This window comes from Moschus berezovskii, chromosome X (assembly GCF_049115385.1).
Source record: "Moschus berezovskii isolate FMDL1 chromosome X, NW_MosBer_1.0, whole genome shotgun sequence".
NCBI lineage: Eukaryota > Metazoa > Chordata > Mammalia > Artiodactyla > Moschidae > Moschus > Moschus berezovskii.
The window spans coordinates 31,358,838-31,376,870 of record NC_142488.1 but is presented as its reverse complement, the minus strand read 5'-3'; positions in this window follow the sequence as shown (position 1 = coordinate 31,376,870).

Here is an 18,033-nt window from a genome sequence, read left to right as displayed (position 1 = left end):
TTACTGGTCAGGGCATAGACTTGGATTACTGTGATATTGAATGGTTTGCCTTGGAAATCAACAGAGATCATTCTGTCATTTTTGAGATTGCATCCAAGTACTGCATTTTTGACTCTTTTGTTGACTGTGATGACTACTCCATTTCTTTCAAGGGATTCTTGCCCACAGTAGTAGATATAATGGTCATCTGAGTTAAATTCAACCATTCCAGTCTGTTTTATTTCACTGATTCCTAAAATGTCAGTGTTCACTCTTGCCATCTCTCATTTGACCACTTCCAATTTGCCTCTATTCACAGACGTAACATTCCAGGTTCCTATACAATATTGCTCTTTATATGATTGGAGTTTACTTCCATCACCCATCACATCCACACCTGGGTGTTTTTTTTTTGCTTTGTCTCCATCTCTTCATTGTTTCTGGAGTTATTTCTCCACTGATCTCCAGTAGTAAATTTGGCACCTATCGGCCTGGGGAGTTCATGTTTCAGTGTCATGCCTTTTCATACTGTTCATGGGATTCTTATGGCAAGAATACTGAAGTGGTTAGCCATTCCCTTTCCAGTGGACTGCATTTTGTCAGAACTCTCCACCATGACCCTTCCATCTTGAGTGGCCCTACACAGCATGTCTCAAAGTTTCAATTAGCTAGACAAGGTCCATGTGAGCAGTTTGGTTAGTTTTCTGTGATTGTGGTTTTCATTCTGTCTGCCTTCTGTATGATAAGGATAAGAGGCTCATGGAAGCTTCCTGATGGGAGAGACTGACTTGGGGGGAAATTGGGTCTTGTTCTCATGGGTGGGGCCGTGTTCAGTGCAGTTCAGTCACTCAGTCATGTCTGACTCTTTGCGACCCCATGAATCACAGCACGCCAAGCCTCCCTGTCCATCACCAACTCCCGGAGTTCACTCAAACTCATGTCCGTTGAGTCAGTGATGCCATCCAGCCATCTCATTCTCTGTTGTCCCCTTCTCCTTCTGCCCCCAATCCCTCCCAGTATCAGTGTCTTTTCCAGTGAATAAACTCTTCGCATGAGGTGGCCAAAGTATTGGAGTTTCAGCTTTAGCATCAGTCCTTCTAATGAACACCCAGGACCCAATTTTCTGTTGATGGGCAGGACTCTGTTCCCTCCCTGTTGCTTGACCTGAGGCCAAACTATGGTGGAGGTAACTAAGATAACGGTGACCTCCTTCAAAAGGTCCCATGCACATACTTCTGTACTCAGTGCCTCTGACCCTGAAGCAGGCCACTGCTGATTCATGCCTCCACTGGAGATTCCTAGACACACCTGAGCATGTCTGGGTCAGTTTCTTGTGGGGTCACTGCTCCTTTCTCCTGGGTCCTGGTGCACACAAGGTTTTGTTTGTGCCCTCCAAGAGTCTGTTTCCCCAGTCCTGTGTAGGTTCAGGTGGTTCTATGGTGGGGTTAATGGCAACCTTCTCCCAAAGGGCTTATGCCATACCCAGGTCTGCTGCACCCAGAGCCCCTGCGGCAGGCCACTGCTGATCTGTACCTCCACTGTTTATCATCAGGAAAATACAAATCAAAACTACGATGAAATAATCCCTCACAGCTATCAGAATTGCTATCATCAAAAAGCCTATGGGTAACGAATGTTGTCATGGATGGGGAGAAAGGGAACCCTTGTACCCTGTTGGGAATGTAAATCGGTGCAGCCACTGTGGAAAACAGTATTGAGGTCTCTCAGAAAACTAAGAACTACTGTATGACCCAGAAATTCTCCTCCTAGACATAAATAGCTGAAAAAAACAAAAACACTAATTCAAAAAAATGCATGCATCCCAGTGTTCATAGCAAAATTATTTACAGTTACTAAGACATGGAAACAACCTAGTTATCCATGAACAAATGAGTAGATAAAGACAATATGGTGTATATGTGTGTGTGTATAAATATGTGTGAAAGTGAAAGTCACTCAGTCGTGTTTGACTCTTGACTATTTGTGACCCCATGGACTATATAGTCCATGGAATTCTCTAGGCCAGAATACTGGAGTGGGTAGCCTTTCCCTTCTCCAGGGGATCTTCCCAACCCAGGGATCAAACCCAGGTCTCCCGCATTGCAGGTGGATTCTTTACCATCTGAGCCACAAGGGAAGCCCAAGAATACTGGAGTGGGTAGCCTATTCCTTCTCCAAAGAATCTTCCCAACCCACGAATGGAACTGGGTCTCCTGCATTGGAGGCAGATTCTTTACCAACTGCGCTATCAGAGAAGCCCATATTGTATATGCATATATATATAATGTGTGTGTATATATACACTCACACGCGTACACACACATAGTGGAATACTAGGGTCTTCTCTGGTAGCTCAGATGGTAAAGAATCTGCCTACACCCCTAGTATCAGGGCGGAAATTAGACACTGAAGAGACCAGCAAACAGAAGCTAAAACAGAGGGAACCACCTTGGAAATAACAGATGGAGTAGTCTACAGGCTACTCCAAGAATAAGACCAAAATCCAGAGGCAAGAGGCTTAAGCCCGAATCCTGAGAACACCAGAGAACTCCTGACTCCAGGGAACATTAATCGATAGGAGCTCATCAAACGTCTCCATACCTACACTAAAACCAAGCACCACCCAAGAGTAAACAAGTTCCAGGGCAAGACATACCACGCAAATTCTCCAGCAGCACAGGAAGATAGCCCTGAGCTTCAATGTACAGGCTGCCCAAAGTCACTCCAAACCCACTGACATCTCATAACTCATTACTGGACACTTCATTGCACTCCAGAGAGAAGAAATCCAGCTCCACCCACCAGAACACCGACATAAGCTTCCCTAACCAGGGAACCTTGACAAGTCACCCATCCAACCCCACACACAGCGAGGAAACTACATAACAAAGAGAACTCCACAAACTGCCAGAAGAGGGAAAGGCCAACCCAAGCAAAGCAATATAAGCAAGATGAAGAGGCAGAGAAATACCCAGCAAGTAAAGGAACAAGAGAAATGCCCACCAACACAAACAAAAGAGGAAGATATAGGGAATCTACCTGATAAAGAATTTCGGATTTTGGTGGTGAAAATGATTCAAAATCTTGAAAGCAAAATGGAGTTACAGATAACCTGGAGAAAAGGATTGAGAAGATGCAAGAAAGGTTTAATAAGGATTTAGAGGAAATAAAAAAGAGTCAATATACAATGAATAATGCAATAGATGAGATCAGAAACACTCTGGAGGGAACAAACAGTAGAATAACCGAGGTAGAAGACAGGATAAACGAGCTGGAAGATAGAATTGTAGAAATAAATGAAACAGAGAGGAAAAAAGAAAAACGGATTAAAAGAAATGAGGACAATATTAGAGACCTCTGGGACAATGTTAAATGCTCCAACATTCGAATCATAGGAGTCCCAGAAGAATAAGACAAAAAGAAAGACCATGAGAGAATACTTGAGGAGATAATAGTTGAAAAGTTACCTAAAATGGGGAAAGAAATAATCACCCAAGTCCAGGAAACCCAGAGCATCCCCAACAGGATAAACCCAAGGCGAAATACTCCAAGACACATATTAATCAAATTAACAAAGATCAAACACAAAGAACAAATATTAAAAGCACCAAGGGAAAAACAGCAAATAACACACAAGGGGATTCCCATAAGGATAACAGCTGATCTTTCAGCAGAAACTCTTCAGGCCAGGAGGGAATGGCAAGACATACTTAAAGTGATGAAAGAAAATAACCTACAGCCCAGATTGCTGTACCCAGCAAGGATCTCATTCAAATATGAAGGAGAAATCAAAAGCTTTACAGACAAGCAAAAGCTGAGAGAATTCAGCATCACCAAACCAGCTCTCCAACAAATGCTAAAGGATCTTCTCTAGACAGAAAACACAGAAAGGGTGTATAAACTCGAACCCAAAGCAATAAAGAAAATGGCTACGGGATCATACTTATCAATAATTACCTTAAACGTAAATGGGTTGAATGCCCCAACCAAAAGACAAAGGCTGGCTGAATGGATACAAAAACAAGACCCCCATATATGTTGTCTACAAGAGACCCACCTCAAAACGAGGGACACACACAGACTGAAAGTAAAGGGCTGGAAAAAGATATTTCACGCAAATAGAGACCAAAAGAAAGCAGGAGTAGAAATACTCATATCACATAAAATAGACTTTAAAAAACAAAGGCTGTGAAAAGAGACAAAGAAGGAAACTACATAATGATCAAAGGATCAATCCAAGAAGAAGATATAACAATTATAAATATTTATGCACCCAACATAGGAGCACCGCAATATGTAAAACAATTTCTAACAAGTTTGAAAGGGGAAATTAACAACACTGCAATAATAGTAGGAGATTTTAATACCCCACTTACACCTATGGATAGATCAACTAAACAGAAAATTAACAAGGAAACACAAACTTTAAATGATACAATAGACCAGTTAGACCTAATAGATCTCTATATGACATTTCACCCCAAAACAATGAATTTCACCTTTTTCTCAAGCGCACACAGAACCTTTTCCAGGATAGATCACATCCTGGGCCATAAATCTAGCCTTGATAAATTCAAAAAAAACTGAAATCATTCCAAGCATCTTTTCAAACAAAATGCAGTAAGATTGGATCTCAATTATGGGAGAAAAACTATTAAAAAAGCCAACATATGGAGGCTGAACAACACACTGCTGAATAATGAACAAATCATAGAAGAAATCAAAAGAGAAATCAAAATATGCATAGAAATGAATGAAAATGAAAACACAACAACCCAAAACCTCTGGGACACTGTAAAAGCAGTGCTAAGGGGGAAGTTCATAGCAATACAGGCACACCTCAAGAAACAAGAAAAAAGTCAAATAACCTAACTCTACATCTAAAGAAACTAGAAAAGGAAGAAATGAAGAACCCCAGTGTCAGTAGAAGGAAAGAAATCGTAAAAATTAGGGCAGAGATAAATGCAAAAGAAACAAAAGAGACCATAGCAAAAATCAACAAAGCCAAAAGCTGGTTCTTTGAGAAGGTAAATAGAATTGACAAACCACTAGCCAGATTCATCAAGAAACAAAGGGAGAAGAACCAAATCAATAAAATCAGAAATGAAAATGGAGAGATCACAACCAACAACACAGAAATACAAATGATTATTAGAGAATACTATCAGCAATTATATGGCAATAAAATGGACAACTTGGAAGAAATGGACAAATTCCTAGAAAACTACACCTTGCCAAAACTGAACCAGGAAGAAATAGAAAATCTGAACAGACCCATCACAAGCACGGAACTAGAGGCTGTAATCAGAAATCTTCCAGCAAACAAAAGCCCAGGTCCAGATGGCTTCACAGCTGAATTCTACCAAAAATTTAGAGAAGAGCTAACACCTATTCTACTTAAATTCTTCCAGAAAATTGCTGAGGAAGGGAAACTTCCAAACTCATTCTATGAGGCCACCATCACCCTAATCCCAAAACCTGGTAAAGACCCCACAAAAAAAGAAAACTACAGGCCAATATCACTGATGAACATAGATGCAAAAATCCTTAACAAAATTCTAGCAATCAGAATCCAACAACACATTAAGAAGATCATACATCATGACGAAGTGGGCTTTATCCCAGGAATGCAAGGATTCTTCAATATTCGCAAATCAATCAACGTAATACACCACATTAACAAACTGAAAAATAAAAATCATATGATTATCTCAATAGATGCAGAGAAAGCCTTCGACAAAATTCAACATCCATTTATGATAAAAACCCTCCAGAAAGTGGGAATAGAAGGGACATACCTCAACATAATAAAAGCTATATATGACAAACCCAAAGCAAACATTATCCTCAATGGTTAAAAACTGAAAGCATTTCCCCTAAAGTCAGGAACAAGACAAGGGTGCCCACTCTCACCACTACTATTCAACATAGTTCTGGAAGTTTTGGCTACAGCAATCAGAGCAGAAAAAGACATAAAAGGAATCCAAATTGGAAAAGAAGAAGTAAAACTTTCACTGTTCGCTGACGACATGATCCTCTACACAGAAAACCCTAGAGACTCTACCAGAAAACTACTACAGCTAATCAATGATTACAGTAAAGTTGCAGGATATAAAATCAACACACAGAAATCCCTTGCATTCCTATACATTAATAATGAGAAAATAGAGAAATTAAGGAAACTATTCCATTCGCTGTTGCAACGAAAAGAATTAAATACTTAGGAATATATCTACCTAAGGAAACAAAAGACTTGTACATAGAAAACTATAAAACACTAGTGAAAGTAATCAAAGAGGACACTAATAGATGGAGAAATATACCGTGTTCGTGGATTGCAAGAATAAATATTGTGAAAATGAGTATACTACCCAAAGTAATTTATACATTCAATGCAATCCCTATCAAGCTACCAACGATATTTTTCACAGAACTAGAACAAATAATCTCACAGTTTGTATGGAAATACAAAAAACCTTGAATAGCCAAAGCAATCTTGAGGAAGAAGAATGGAACTGGGAGAATTAACCTGCTGGACTTCAGGCTCTACTACAAAGCTACATTCATCAAGACAGTATGGTACTGGCATAAGACAGAAATATAGATCAATGGAACAAAATAGAAAGCCCAGAGATAAATCCATGTACCTATGGACACCTTATCTTTGACAAAGGAAGCAAGAATATTCAATGGAGAAAAGACAATCTCTTTAACAAATGGTGCTGGGAAAACTGGTCAACCACTTGTAATAGAATGAAACTAGAACAATTCCTAACACCATACACAAAAATATACTCAAAATGGATTAGAGAGCTAAATGTAAGACCAGAAACTATAAAACTCCTAGAGGAGAATGTAGGCAAAACACTCTCCGACATAAATCACAGCAGGATCCTCCAAGACCCACCTCCAAGAATATTGGAAATAGAAGCAAAAATAAACAAATGGGACCTGATTAAAATCAAAAGCTTCTGCACAGCAAAGGAAACTCTAAGCAAGGTGAAAAGACAACCTTCAGAATGGGAGAAAATAATAGCAAATGAAGCAACTGATAAAGGATTAATTTCCAAAATATACAAGCAGCTCCTGCAGCTCAATTCCAGAAAAATAAATGACCCATTCAAAAAATGGGCCAAAGAACTAAACAGACATTTCTCCAAAGAAGACATAAAGATGGCTAACAAACACATGAAAAAATGCTCAACATCCCTCATAATCAGAGAAATGCAAATCAAAACCACAATGAGATACCATTTCACACCAGTCAGAATGGCTGCTATCCAAACGTCTACATGCAAAAAATGCGGGAGAGGGTGTGGAGAGAAAGGAACCCTCTTGCATTGTTGGTGGGAATGCAAACTAGTACAACCACTATGGAGAACAATGTGCAGATTCCTCAAAAAATTGGAAATAAAACTGCCATATGATCCATCAATCGCACTCCTGGGCATACACACCGAGGAAATCAGAATTGAAAGAGACACATGTACTCCAATGTTCATTGCAGCCCTGTTTATAATAGCCAGGACATGGAAGCAACCTAGATGTCCATCTGCAGACGAATGGATAAGAAAGCTTTGGTACATATACACAATGGAGTATTACCCAGCCATTAAAAAGAATGCATTTGAATCAATTTTAATGAGGTGGATGAAACTGGAGCCTATTATACAGAGTGAAGTAAGCCAGAAAGAAAAACACCAATACAGTATACTAATGCATATATATGGAATTTATAAAGATGCAAATGATAACCCTGTATACGAGATAGCAAAACAGACACAGATGTTTAGAACAGTCTTTGGGACTCTGTGGGAGAGGGTGAGGGTGGGATGATTTGGGAGAATGGCATTGAAACATGTATGTTGTCTTATGTGAAATGAATCACCAGTTCAGGGTCGATGCATGTTACAGGATGCTCGGGGCTGGTATGCAGGGATGACCGAGATGGAGGATAAAGGGTGGAAGGAGGTGGGAGGGGGGTTCAGGAGGGGGAACTCATGTACACCCGGGGCAGATTCATGTCAATGTATGGCAAAACCAACCAATATAATATTGTAAAATAATTAGCCTCCAATAAAAAATAAATTAATTTTAAAAACTTGAAAAAAAAAAGAATCTGCCTGCATTGCAAAAGACCTGAGTTTGATTCCTGGGTCAGGAAGATCCCCTGAAGGAGGAAATGGCAACCCACTCCAGTATTCTTGCCTGGGAAATTCGAGGACAGAGGAGCCTGGTCAGATATAATCCATGGTGTTGCAAAGAGTCGGACAGGACTGAGCAACTAACACTCACATACATGCATACACACAAACATGCATATATACACAATGGAATACTACTCATCCATAAAGAATGAAATTTTGTAATTTGCAGCAACACAAATAGACTTGGAGGGCATTATGCTAAGTGAGAGAGAGAAAGACAAATATGATATCCCTTATATGTTGACTCTAAAAAACACAACAAACTAATGAATATAATAGACTCACAGATCTGGTGAACAAACGAGTGGTTACCAGTAGAGCAGGAGGGGAACTATAGGAGAGGATTGAGAGGTACAACTATTGGGTAGAAGGTAGACTCAAGGATATATTTTACATGGGGAATATAGCCAATAATTTTATAGTTCAGTTCACTGTAAATTAAAAGTAATCTAAAAATTTTTATAAAATTAAAAGAAATAACTAAATGAGTTACATGTATGTGCAGAAACTTCTATGCCATTGAATTTGTTGACCTGTCTCCTGGATTTACCACAAATATGCCTTACCAAAGTGATCAAGAGAATCTATCCTAGCATTTGAACACTATCTTCTGCCAGACAGTTGTAATGTAAAACTAGCCTTCCTGTTCCTGTGAGCTTCTTGTCCAATGGTGCTTCCAATATTCTGAGTGTAAAGTTTTTTTCACTTTCACTTTTCATGACACTAGTGCCTGCTATCCGTTGGAGTTGTAATTTAATCCTAATGGTGCGCTCCAGTGAGGACTATTGTATTTTTTTAGGTGGTAGAGATGTTAACTCTTTTTGATCTTTACTGAATTTTAATTGATAAGAATTATATATATCAAAGGTATTCAACTTGATGTTTTGATACATATGTGTACATTGTGAAATGATTACAATGCACAAGCTAATTAACATATGCATCACCTCACATAGTCACAGGGTTTCTGTGTGATGAGAATACTTAAGATTAACTGTTAGCAATTTCAGGTATATAGTAACAGTATTATGAACTATACTTGCCATAATATACACTGAGCCTCCAGAACTCATAGCATTATTATATTCTGTGTCTTATAACTATGGAGCAAAACTGCCCTATGAGCTTTAGCCTCTTGGCATATCCTCAGCTCTAAACATGCTATGTGATCAGACATTCTTGCTTATAATATTCACTGCAATTTTTATTAAAGTCACCATTTGGTTATCTTGGACGCCTCACAGTTTAAATACAGACCTCTCTATGCCAGTCCAATTTTATTCTCTTTAATGGACATCTAAAACACTTGGCCTCAATTCTCAACATGATTTGATGACTTTTAGAATTGTCTGTAGTCAATGATATGTTTTTTCTTTTAGTTTTAAAAGATTTCCTAGTGACTAGGCTTAAAAGTTGGAGAATTTCTTTCTCATATATATTTATAGTCATTTTTCATGGATATATATGTGTATAGAGAGATATACAGCCACACAAATGCATATATATGTGTGTATGTTTTAAATGTTTTGTTTCAGGGTTAATCTTTTATTTATTTATTTTTTCATTCATTCAACAAGTATTTATTGAGTGCCTACTGTGTGCCAGGCACTGTCATCAGGCATTGGAAATAGATGCAGCAGTGAAGACAAAGTACCTGCTCTCATGGAGTTTACATTCTAGTATACACTCTACTTACATTTCAGTAGTAACATCATACTATCAAAATTAATAAAAGCACCAGAATGAAAACCAGACCTTATTACCTAAACTGTTATAAAGAAACTACATAACAGTCAAAATTTTATAATGACTTGTAACAAATAAAGTAATATTTTACATGCTGTTAAAACAGATTTTTAGCTACCAGTCAACTCAACTAGGGTTAATCTTTTAAAGTTCTGTTCCTTCAAAGTTCTGCTTCCAGCAAAGTGATTCTCTGAAATATACTTTATATATAATCTCAAGTAGAAATGCAGACCATCAAATTAAGAGAGGCTTTCCCCAATGGATTTATTTTTAGTAGTTAGCTTTCTAGAGTCTTCTTGCTTTCAAGTCTCTGTTGTGACTAATTATGCTTTCAGCCCAAAATAGCAACTCAGAATATTCAGGTTTTTAGGCACTTCTCAATTTTGCATTGTAGACTGTGGCACCCATTCATTATGTACAAGTCATGTTGATTTGGGGTTTTCAGTTTTTGTTAATGTAGATGCCCATCACTGGTAAAACAAGTGTCTTAAAAAAATTGCAGACATGGCTTGTCTAAAAATCTGCACAGTAATTGTTTATCACTGACAATGAGATAATTAAATTCAGCTATATTTTTGTTGCTTGAAAGTATTGGCAATTTAAATTAAAGCTTGTACTAAGTAGCCTGATATTGTATTAGAAATGAATCAGAATGTGGCCTGAATTTAGAACAAGAAATTCCATCTTTAGGTACTAAGACAATGTGTATTTGAGTGTACACATCCCGCATTGGAATTTTTTTTTAAACCATTTCACACTGCTCCAAATGTTTTCACTGAGTAAGTAAATCCCTGACTTAGTCTATTGTAGAATTATTTTATTTTACACTTCACAAGTACTTATATTTTAGTTTACCTAGAGACACACAGGTGCTGAAATGACTCAGAATTTGTGACAGAACTAGGTGAGCCTTTGCTTCTAAGACAGTAATCTTCAAACTTGAATCCAGTCCAGTATAGCTGTGGGGCATATTATCTTTCAGAGTCTCTGAGTCACGGTGCAGGACTAGACATGGTGCCTTTGTAACTAGTTTCCAGGTGCTGATGATGCTGCTGGTTCATGGACCACACTGAGAACCATTCTTCTTAAGTTGTCTCGCTCATCATCTCATCCTATTCCAATCCTCCATCAATTCTCAGTTGGGCAACTGCAGTGACCTCCTAAGTTGTTTTATTGCTTCTAGCTGTTTAATTAATTTTTATTGGCATATAGTTGCCTTACAGTGTTGTGTTAGTTTCTACTTTACAGCAAAGTGGATCAGCTATATGTATGTGTTATATATATGTGTGTGTGTATATATATATCCTCTTTTTTGGTTTTCCTTCCCATTTAGGTCACAAAGAGCATTGAATAGAGTTCCCTGTGTTATACAGTAGGTTCTTATTAGCTATCTATTTTATACATAGTATCGATAGTATATATACATCAATCTCAATCTCCTGATTCATCCCAACCCCAGCCCCCTTTCCCCACCTTGGTGTCCATACATTTGTTCTCTATGTCTGGGTCTCTATTTTTGCATTGCAACTAAGATCATCTACACTATTTTTCTAGATTCCACACATACAGCTTTTTTTTTTTTCACACATACAGCTTTGAGTTTAACCCCTCTTCAGCCTGTTACCCACATGTAACCAGAGATTCCTTTAAAACAGACATCAGAATACATATGTCTAATGGCTTCTTGTCAGTCTTAAAGCAAAATGCAAATTCTTAACTTTGACCTGTGAAGCTTATCGTATCTGGCCTTTGACTTCCTCTTCTACCTCATATCCCACCATCTCTTTATTCCCTTGACTCACTCTCCTCCAAGTTCATTGGATTTCTTGATGTTTCTTGACTGACTGTATCAAGCATATGCCTACCTCAGGGATTTTTCATTGTTTTTTTTTTTTTCCTTGTCTAGGATGATCAGCTTTCTCTGTCCACAGATTTGTGTATGAATTCCTTTCTCATTTTCTTCAGATCACTTCCCACACAGGCCTTCCCTGACCCTTCTAACATCTCCTTTCCTCTCACATTTTTATTTGTAATATGGCTCTCTGCCACCAAATACAAGCTTCTCAAGAGTGTGAAATTTTTGTTCACTGCTATAACCACAGTGCTAAAACACTCTCTGGCACTTAAGATATATTCAATAAATAATATTGAATAAATAAATGAGTGACTAGATGGAAGAATGTCCTTTTAGCTATCTCTTATTCCTCACAATCCAGACAGTTCTTTTGTTCATAAGTTGTCATAATTTCTTTTGCCACTGCATTCTCAAGTATTCCTGTGTATGCAGATCTGCTCTCTGTTTCCAACACGTACCTTATCTCCAATGTGATTCCTTTGAAAATTATGTCAAATCTTCCATGATTAAAAAAGAAAAAATTTACACATACAACTGAGGATCCTTGGTTTTCATTTTAGGATCACTGATTCATAAATTTTGTGTCCCTGTCTTATTTGTGACTTGCACATTTTAAGTACTGATGTTCTGTTCATTAGGCTGTTAGCTGTGAACTACTGGTATATATAGCACTTTGACAGATTGAGGTTTGATTTTGTGTGTGTGACCATAGTTCTCAAACTAGAAAGATGACAGTAAGTGTTACCTTGTAACTGTTCAGTCAGGACATGGCCTCATTTGCATGATTTCCTTCTGATCACTGCTTTTATCAAAGAGTGTTTTCTAAACAGCCAGACTGGATTGTGGCATGTCCACCAGAAACTGCTTAGAATTCTGTGGAGTTTTTTGCCACCAAAACACATGAGGTAAATTCAGGCACATTTGATGATAAGAATTATATAATCAAGATAAAAAATTTGGAATTGATATTCAAAGTTAATTCCCAGAAACTTTTACTTTCAACCCAGTTTTGAGACATATCTTTTCAGCCAAATGTTGTGTTCTGTGAATTCTTTCTTCACTTTCCAGTCTTACACAGTGATATAACTCCCTTTTCTCTATAAATTAGTTGAAATCTCTGACATCTTTCTCACCTCTATCCTCATATTTCCTAGTGGATTTTTCTCGTATATTTCCCAAGCAGTTCATGAAACTCTAACTAAAACTGGATTTATCATCTTTCACTGATAAAACACTTATACCCATCCCTCTCTTTCTGATAAGGGTAGAATTATTCTTTCACTATTAGAGAAATAGGCATGTAGGGGCAGATGTAAGGACACATTAAATAATATTTGGACAGCATATGTAATTATGACATTATATAATGTATGTATTTCTTCTAACATCATCATACTCATATGATTTTCAAAACATTTTGGTATAACTCACATGATGATGACAATTCAGTTCAACCATCTTTATCTAACATTTTTAATTCATGTTAACCATGCGCACAACATCATGTTACTGGGAATATTAATGTCATAATCTCTTTTAATATTTCCAGTATCTATATTGCTAGACAGTTTTTGGTTGTGAACACTTCTATAGCCATTATAACTACTTAAAAATTGTGTCGTATCAATATGCCTTTTATTTTTTGTTCCCTGGAAATTTGTCAGTGTCTACCTCTCTACAACAGCATAAAATGTACTGTGTGTGTGTGAGGGAAGAGAAATGGGAGGTATCTCTTTCCTCCCTCGTTTCTTTCTCATGGGGCTTCGTCTACTTCAGAATTTCTGGGAAATATGAGAGAATTAATCATTACTGTAATCAGAATAAGTAACTCTTTGTACCAAATGATGGATCAGGATTAAAGATAGTGGTCCATGGGCTCCGTCATATCCTAATTTCCCTACATCTCTGCTTGCAGCCTCCAATTCAATTGCCAAAGTCTATAGAATCCACCTTAATATTGCCCTATCTTCTTTCCTTACATAACCAATGTCATCAACCTGTATTATTTCTTCAGTATCTTTCAAACCCTCTTACATAGTCAAGTAGATACTTTTCCGAGTAATCTTCCATTCGTGTTGACTATATTCACTGTCATTAAAGTTGTTTTTCCAAAGGGTAGATCTGTTAGTATCAGCCTTCTGCTCAGCAAACTTCAATAGCTCCCGATTGCCTGTAGTATTAAAGAAAATTGTCTTGTTTTGGAATTTAGTATCTTGACATCAAAATGAGCTTCCATCTTTATGCCTCTAGACTCTTTCTAAACTTTCCCTCTGTTCTATTTGAAATGAATTATATCTACACCTCTGAAGTGTACTATAGTAGGTTAATATTTCAGTTGTTTGGGTATATATTTGTGTTCTTCTCTCAGAGTATATTTTCAAAGTTTTCTCTTACTAGCTTTTTAAAATGTTCATTTCTTATTCAAGTCCATGATAAATGCAACCCCTTACATGAAATCTATCTTTCTCTCACCTTGCCCAGACTGATATTACGGATTTTTTCTTTCCTTTAAACCACTATGACTCTTTATTTGATGGTCTGTATTAGCTATTACCTTTTACTTTGCATATAGTAGATAGGTATAAATATATGTGCTTTTTTTCACATTCTTGTCCTATAATAACCTGAACCCTTATGTAAAGCAGTAATATCTGTTTATCTTTATTTTCTGAAATTTGATGTTGTTTAAGCTTTGAAATTGGGTCAAGGTTCAAATAGTCTAAAATACCTTTTGGTGGACATAGAATATATCACCGTGCCAGGTTCTGTAATACCGTGATTAAAATTAGTGTTGCATATACAAAGTCCTGAATTCTTTCCATTGTTGAAAAAAGAAAGTTATGTAGCCACTTAATCATGTATTCTCTAGACATGTTGGTCTTGATTCTTTAAGTCAGACAGTTGGTCATGTGATGCCAGTGTCCATTTGAAAATATTGGATTAGCATAAACTGACTGAAGTACTAACTATTCAAAATCAGAATGATGCAGAGCAGATGGAAGGGCCAAAAGCCCTGAGCGTGTGACACCTGTGAATTATATCCAGATCAGTTATCAATCAGATTCTGGGCTCCATTCAAGGTGTTGACTTTGATCTTTCTCCAATTGTAAATGTTTCATCCAAAACAACTGCGATCTTGGCACAACTTTTTCAGGAGTTGCCCAGAACAAAAATAACAATATTCCCCCAACTAAAAGTAAAGTCATTATAGCCCTGTTTCTCTGTGCATAGTCACAGAAACCCTCAAATGAGAGACCTAACCTAATATGAATATGGAAAAAGTAATTATAGCTTTTACATGCAAAGTTATGGATATAATGTCAAGTTGGATGTTCTTTTCCTGAAATAGATTAATAGTGATCATTGACTCAAAATGCACATTTCTTTGGACAGGAGCCATCTTGAGATCTCTCATAAATGATGCTACTGTAGAATCTAAAATATAGGGGCTTATCTCTGTGAAGAATCCTTGTGTGGTGCATATTTATTCTTGCTCTTGTTGTGTTGGCAAGAGAACATTTTATACCTATCACAGGACACTATGATAAGAAGTATTCCTCTTTGAGTACTAGCCAAAAGACTTGTGCTTAAAATCATGTTATACCATTTAGCTACGTTGTTACATGACTTTGTGATGATGCTTCATCTATTTGTGATGTCATTTGAGTGCACATGAATATATCAGGGGCTTCTCAGCTGGCTCAGTGGTGAAGAATCCATCTGCCAATTCAGGAGATGTAGCTTCGATCCCAGGATCAGGAAGATCCCCTGGAGGAGGAAATAGAAGCCCACTCCAGCATTCTTGCCTGGAGAAGCCCATGGATGCAGGAGCAGGCTATAGTCCTTGGTGGGCTCTAGTCCATGGGGTCGCAAAGAGTCAAACATGACTGAGTGACTGAGCATGCACACATGCAACTGTATCTTAGGGCAGAGATGACTTGTGGGCTCTTATTTTCCTGCTTTTTCTCATGATCCCAGTACCTAAATTTTGAATGCTCATGTTTGAAAGAAAACAGCACAGTTATGGAGATACTCTGAATACAACATGTGCCACCCCAGTGATTGCTGAGGCCAGTTTGGCTGACATGGCAGGTCTGGCAGGCCTGTTTCCCTCCCTTTCATTTCCATGTGGGATTCCTTCTTGAGCCAGCATGAATGTAGCTTCCAACTCTGATTCAGTTGTTTGGAACTTATGGCAGTTCCTGGGTCATCTCACAAAAGGCTCTGTAGCCATAATGTAGTTGTTCTCCATTGGAGATAGTACTCATTTGTTACATGCTCCCCAGATGATCCGGGTGGTATGGGGACTAGGGATGGAGGAGGCAGTGGAGGGATACTTTAGGAGTTACCAAACCCATTGGTGGGGTGGGCTTAACTTCAAAATACACTCAGAATACCAGTCAGATTTTCACTAATTTTTTTTTTTAATTTAAGTATAGTTGCTTTACAATGTTATGTTAGTTTCTTCTGTACAGTAAAGTGAATCAGCTATGTGTGTGTGTGTGTATACTGGGTTTTGGAAGGAGCACTGAACTGAGAGCCAGGATATCTTGCTTCTGACCTCAAATTTGCTTATTTAGTGTCATTGTCATGAAAGTGAAGTCGCTCAGTCGTGTCCCACTTTTTGCGACCCCATGGACTGTAGCCTACCAGGCTCCTCCATCCATGGGATTTTCCAGGCAAGAATACTGGAGTGGGTTGCCATTTCCTTCTCCAGGAGATCTTCCCGACCCAGGGATTGAACCTGGGTCTCCCGCATTGTAGGCAGACGCTTTACCGTCTTTAAACTTCTCTATTTCTTGTTTTTAAATGTGAAGTAAAGGATTTTAAGCAGTAAATACAATGAACAAACCTAAATACCAAGTTTTTCAAGCATAGACACGGAGAACAGAGTAGTGGTTACCAGAGGGGAAAAGGAGGGACAGAGAAATGGGTAAAGGAGATCACATGTATGGTGACACAATGTTTGGTGGTACATATGCAATAGTATGGGACTTTCCTATAGCTCAGATGAGAAAGAATCTGCCTGCAATGCAGGAGACCTGGGTTCAGTCCCTGGGTCAGGAAGATCCCCTGGAGAAAGAAATGGCAATCCACTCCAGTATTCTTGCCTAGAGAATCCCATGGACAGAGGAGCCTGGTTGCCTACAGTCCATGTGGTCATGAAGAGTTAAACATGACTAAGTGACTAACACAGCAACAACACAATGCAATAGTACATACAGAATTAGGAATATAATATTGTACACATGAAACTTATATAACATCAAGTTTTTGCTATTGCATGCCAGGTGCTATGTCAGGTTTATGAATCACAACCTTATGAAGTATGAATTATTAAATATTTTGAAGAATTAAAATTTCTAAACATCAACTTGATAAAGTATTGCTCTTATTTTAATAGGCTTTGGGGGGGAAAGCATGTCAATAATTTTTTATTGAAGTGTAGTTGATTTACAATATTAGTTTCAGGTGTACAACATACTGATTCTAGATATTTGTAAATTCCATTTTAAGTTCTTGCAAAACAGTGGCTATGTTTCCCTGTGCTCTTTAATGTATCCTTGTTTCTTACTTATACATAGTAGTTTATGTCTATTGATCCCCTACCCTATCTTGCCCCTCACTCTTTCCCTCTCCCCACTGGTAACATCTAGTTTGTTCTCTATATCATGAGCCTGTTTCTGTTTTGTTAAATCTGTCCATTTGTTTTATGTTTTAGATTTCACAAAGTGATAACAGAGTATTTGTCTTTCTCAGCATGATAACCTCTGGGTCCATCTGTATAGTTGGAAATGGCTGAATATCATTTTTTTTTTGGCTGAGTAATGTTTCATTGTATGACTGTATGTGTATACATGTACACACCATATCTTCTTTATCCATTTATATGCTAATGGACACTTAGGTTTCTTAAAGTGTTAGTAGCAAGAAATTTTCAAGTTGATAAATACTGAGTTACTCCTGTGAAATTTAGAAAATAGGAGAACAGTCGTGTTACTTCTAAGACAAATGAATGAACGAGTGAGCACAAGAAAAGATAGAGCAGATAATGGTTAACCACCAAAGTTACTTACAGATATAAACGCTGTGAATGTAACAGTTAACATAATGGAAATTTCAACTTTCATCGACCTGCTATTTAAAATAATGAAAACCTTAATTTATGAATAGTTTGTGATACAGTATGTCAGCTTGTTAACAAGATTCTTGGCAACTGTGTCTGTGCTATAGTGACCATGCCAT